Below are 5,556 nucleotides of genomic sequence, written 5' to 3'. Positions count from 1 at the left end.
CTATTGTCTCTTCTTTTTTGGCAAGTTAATTCTTTTTCTTTTTTTACTTTTTTAATGTTTATTTATTTTTGAGAGACAGAGTGTGAGCAGGGTTGGGAGAGGAGAGAGGGAGACACAGAATCTGAAGCAGACTCCAGGATCTGAGCTGTCAGCACAGAGCCTGACAGAGGGCTTGAACCCACAAACTGGGTGGGGGGCGGGGATCATGACCTGAGCCCAAGTCAGACCCTTAACCAGCTGAGCCACCCAGATGCCCCAGCAGGTTCACTCTTAACAGAAGATCTACTTACGTCTGTCCAGGAACAAAAAGAAAAATTAAAACACCAATCCAGGTTTTTGAGCTTCGTGTTGGTTGTTCAAAAAAATTAGTGAAGAGGAAATATCATACTGTTGGCTAAAATGCAACTGTACATTCATGACTATTCATCTCTGTCTTGCATGGTCAAAGATTCTTATTACAGGAGATTGTTAGAAGGTGGACGAGTGTCAGTAAAGTATCCTGCAGACCAAGAAGGCACTTCAAGACTGAAAAACAAAGCAAGTCTCTCCACACCGTTTACGAGTTTTATTCGGGGTAACTTACTGACAGGGGGTTGGGCAGGTGGGCAGATGATCCAGGCAGTAGGCAGCTGTCCTCCACGTCTAGTCTCTACCACGTCCAGACCTCAATCCCAGCTTTTATAGAGCAAGGGGCATGGTGGTGAGGTCACAGGTTAGTGACGTCATCTGTGTGCCAGAGGCTCTCTGCTAGTTACCTAAGTGATGCCTTGCATGAGCCGTCTTAGGGAAGATCAGAACAAGCCTTCCCGCATTCTGGTCAGGTCATACATTAACCTCCTCCACAGGGCCTGGAACGTGTAGCCCCAGGGACGTCGTGTTGTGGGCATAAACACGATGCAGGGGCAGAGATGGCGTCATTGTTGTCAGCACTCCTAAGGAGATTAGTAGGAATATTACCAAAGATCAATTATGTAATACTATGAACTATAATTGGTTAAAAAATCAGAAATTCCATTGAAAGTTTTATTTATTTAAAAATTTTTTGTTAATGTTTATTTATTTTTGAGACAGAGAGACAGAGTGTGAGCAAGGGAGGGGCAGAGAGAAAGACACGCAGAATCTGAAATAGGCTCCAGGCTCTGAGCTGTCAGCACAGAACCCCACGCGGGGCTCAAACCCACGAACCATGAGATCATGACCTGAGCCAAAGTTGGACGCTTAACTGACTGAGCCACCCAGGTGCCCCAAAAGTTTTATTTTATTTAAAGTAGATTGTTATCATCATCATTTAATAGCAAACTGAAAAGTAAATTATCCTTTAAAAAAATTCTTTTAATGTTTATTTCTGAGAGAGAGACAGAGCAGGAGCAGTGGAGGGACAGAGGGAGAGGGAGACACAGAATCTGAAGCAGGCTCCAGGCTCTGACTTGTCAGCACAGAGCCCGATGCAGGCTCAAACTCATGAACTACAAGATCCTGACCTGAGCTGTAGTTAGAAACCCAACCGACTAAGCCACTCAGGGGCCCCGTAAATTATCCTTTTAATGTATAGTTATATATTATGGGCAACAAAATTTCCTAAAATTATAATGAAAATATTAAATCTATTAAATAATTTCCCCCCCCAATGAATATAAAAATGAAACGTGGCAGTTTCTAAACTTAGCTGTTTGACATCATGTTTCGAAGAAAAGATTTATGCACAAAAAAAACAGGTTAAGAATATAATAACACATCAGGTCTTTAAAGTGGTAGCTTGACTCATCAGATGATAAAACTAGTGACACAGATGGTCTGACCTACACCAAGGCCCAAGAGGGGGACGCTGATGTTTGCAGGTGAAGTCAGGCTACTCTGTGGTGGCTCCTGAGCTTTGAGAGAGGGTCTGGAACTGGAAAGGTGAGTGAAGATGGAGGCATTTGTCACCTAAAGGCAAACAGCTTGTACAGTGGCTTGAAGGGCTGCCTGAGCGTGGATTTGGCTCTCACTTTGCATAGTTAATGGGGAGAAAGAAGAGAGGCCTTCTTTCTAGAGTCAGATGATTGGAATTTATATTCCAAAAGTGTGTGACCTTCAGCAATTTACTCTAACATGCAGATTCTGATTCTCAGTGTGTAAATGGGGACAGCCATTGCATTATTTTAAAGCAAAAGAAGGTGGGGGCGCCTGGGTGGCTCATTCAGTTGTAGGTTGGACTCTTGATTTCCACTCAAGTCATGATCTCCTGGTTCATGAGTTAGAGCCCCTGAGTCATGGAGCCTCCTTGGGATTCTCTCTCTCCCTCTCTCTCTGCCCCTTCCCTGCTTGCTCTCTCTGTGTCTCTCTCAAAATAAATTTAAAAATTTTAAATAAAATAAAGATAAAGAAGAATGGATGCAGAGGGTCCAGCACGCCTCATGGTGAGTATTGTAATCAGGACAAAGATGCAAGATGGGACCGTGCTTGACTTCGGTATCGGAATGAGGACTTTAAACTTGCTCCCAAGACAATACGGAGGAGTCACCGTAGAATCTTTAGGAACTGGAGGCTTTCTTGTGCTACTTCTACAAAAACTCACTGCATATCTACACATTCCTACATGACCCTGTGCACCTCTGCTTGGACTTTGTTTTTTCTGTCTTGCATCTACAATTCAAACTTCAAAATTGTAATTTGTTCAAATTAATCAGGATGTAAGTATACTCCCGAAACTCTATAAGAAGACATCTCCCAAGATGGTTTGCCAGGAAACCATGTGACCCGTGGTCAGCAGTGCATTGATTTCCAGCCTTTCTGGAGGGCTGTTAGTAGCTCAGTTTAATAATGTAGTAAGTTGTGACAGCCAGATACTGCTATTACAGATGGACCTTGCGGAATTTCAGTGCTCACAAATATTTATTGTAGAGCATTACTTAACTTCCACTAGTATATTAGTCTTCCCAGACATTTCCCCACAACTCATTCTTTCGAGCTATGTTAAGTAAAAGTTACAACTTTACTATGCTTTTGGTTTGACAGTGAGTCACATGTTCCCACTGTTCTATCTCTATTTTAACAACCTTCCAGAATTGTTCAGTGCAATTTTTAGAATATGAGTCAGTTGCAGTCTTCACACTGTGGTGTTTGAAACATCTTTTTATGACCCTTCTAACTGAAATATTCTCTGAAATTGTTCTCCGCCCTCCTTCCCTTAATCCCTGTGAGTTTGCCTTTGTTGAACATAATTATTGAGCAGAATATGCTGTGTTATCTGACACTCGCCCCCTCATCAAGGTTCTAGGAATAAGGAGGATTTCTGAGCCAGTCCGGCAAAACCACTGACCGCATTAGTTTCCCCAGAGGAAGACAAAGTAGCCTTGTGAGTTAGTATTATGAGTTTTACAAGATGATTGTTCTTCAGGGGTTGCAGGACTTGTGGGCTAGCTTTCGGCCTTACAAACAGTAATGCCTTTAGTTTTCTGTTCTTTCATTTACATTGATGTTTCCCCAGGAAGGAGAGGGAGACTAGGTATGACTGTTTTGCCAGCGTCAATTAACTCTTCATTGGCCACATTCTTGGGACTTCCCTTTGCCATCCATTCTCTAGTATTCTGAGTATAAAAGATTTCGTTGTACTTTGAACTCAAATAGGTGCTTTGTTCTAAAAGTGTGATACAAATTTTTGAAATGGGGACTGTGATCCGTGTTTTATACAAAAGCACTTTGCAGGCAAATGTTTACAACCAACCCCTACTGTTCTTACAAGTACAGAGATGGATCAAAGACACAGAGATGCTCCGTGTTAAAAAGGAAGCCCTGCTGATCGAACATGTGGACTATGTGACAGGTCCCGTCCTTGTCATTGTGCATGCGTGATCCCATTCAGAATCCTGTGACCAGGCATCATTGTCCTCATTTTAGAGGTGAGAAAACCAAAGCTCAGACAGGTTGGATAAATTGTCCAAGGTCACTGGCTACTAAGAAGCCAGTGCAGGAGTTTGACTCAGACTTGTCTGACTTTAAAACCATTGCTGTTTCCAGTATATTCTACATACCATGTATGCACAGCAGAAACCCTTGTAATACTCTGTTCCCCATTTTTTAAAGTTTCTTTATTTATTTTGAGACTGAGAGAGGCCAAGCAGGAGAGAGGCAGAGAGAGAGGTCATCGCTGTGCAGTATCAGTGCAGAGCCTGATGTGGGGCTCGAACTTATGAAACTGTGAGATCATGACCTGTGCTGAAATCAAGAGATGGACACTTAACTGACTGAGCCTCCCAGGCATCCCCCACTCCATTTTGGGTTTTGTTTGAGTTCACTACCTACTGAATGTTTCATGCTCAAAGGACTCTCACAGACAAGACCAGTACACTTATTAGTCTTCTTGGTATCATCAAGTTCTCACAAAGCCAAACACTTAGAAAGGGAGGGTCAAGAAATTTCCCTATGACTGAATATTGGGCAGTATACCAAGGTGTGAACTATCTCTAAGACTCATACAAAAGCTTAAGTAAGGGTTACTCCATGGACCAGTAGCTAATAAATGCCCTGTCCCCATACCAAGGAGTGGAAATTTAGGGTATTTCACCAGAATCTTTCATCCACTAGAAGAAAAACACACAATGCAAGTTTGGGAAAAGCCACGTGCTTAAGCAAGCATAGTCAAGCTCTAATCATGAATAAATCCGTAAATGAAATTCGTGCATATGCTGTGTCTGTATGAGGCCAACTTCGCCAGCTTACTCTTCGGAGAAACTATTTGCGTCCGCATTATTGACAAATTCCTAAATCTTCAAGGGTAAGAACTGTAGTTTTTACTTTTAAGGCTGGCACTTAGCTTCCTGCTTGGCATATAGTACATGTTAAATAAATATTTGTTTGAATGAATGTATCAGGTTTCTCTTCCGAGAAACAGAACCTATTGGATATGGGTATATGTGCATATGTATGTATGTATATATGTACGTGTATATTATAAGGAATTGACTCACGTGATTATGGAGGTTGGCACATCCAACCTGTAGGGTGGGACACCAGGTGGAAACCAGGGGAGAGCCAGTGTTCCAGATCAGAAGCCATTAGGCAGGAATCCAGTGTTGTGGATGAAGTCCGAAGGCAGTCTACTGGTGAATTCTCTCTTACTCAGGAGAAGGGCCATCTTTTCCTTCTATTCAATCCTTCAACTGATTGGATGCAGTCCACTCACATTATGAAGAGCATCTGCTTTATTCTACCAATTAAATCATTAATCTCAACCACAAACAATTTTGCAGAAACACCCAGAATAATACTTGACCAGCTACCTGGGCACACTGTGGCCCCATCAAGGTGACACATAAACTTAAGCATCACAATGAGTGGATGAGTAAATGAGAAACAGCAGTTTCCGAGCTGTAGCAGAGCAGGTGGTGTGGCAGTCACTGGTCCCTATCATTGGAGGCTTCAGTTAAAGCGGCATCTCGCTAATAAGAAGACATCTTCCTTCCTAGCAAGGCAGCCCCAACGGACTGTACTACAAAGATTAAAACCACGATGCTGTTCCGGGTGCATCTTCCTCTGGTCGCTCGTGCCCAAGTGGTCAGTTACTTGGTAATCAAG

The 5,556-nt window shown here is 42.6% G+C and overlaps 1 long non-coding RNA gene across 1 annotated transcript; it reads right to left on the bottom strand.

Annotated features, from left to right (window-relative positions):
• Positions 1-546: 546 nt before the first annotated feature.
• On the bottom strand, positions 547-5,122 carry LOC115304024. The gene is made up of 2 exons (XR_003914305.1): positions 4,950-5,122; positions 547-932 (listed from the first exon to the last, which is right to left on the bottom strand). It is a non-coding gene; the product is annotated as an uncharacterized LOC115304024 (long non-coding RNA).
• Positions 5,123-5,556: the final 434 nt, after the last annotated feature.

This window comes from Suricata suricatta, chromosome 1 (genome assembly GCF_006229205.1).
Source record: "Suricata suricatta isolate VVHF042 chromosome 1, meerkat_22Aug2017_6uvM2_HiC, whole genome shotgun sequence".
Taxonomy (NCBI): domain Eukaryota; kingdom Metazoa; phylum Chordata; class Mammalia; order Carnivora; family Herpestidae; genus Suricata; species Suricata suricatta.
The sequence above is the reverse complement of the archived record's forward strand: the minus strand, read 5'-3'. Positions and strand labels throughout refer to the sequence as shown.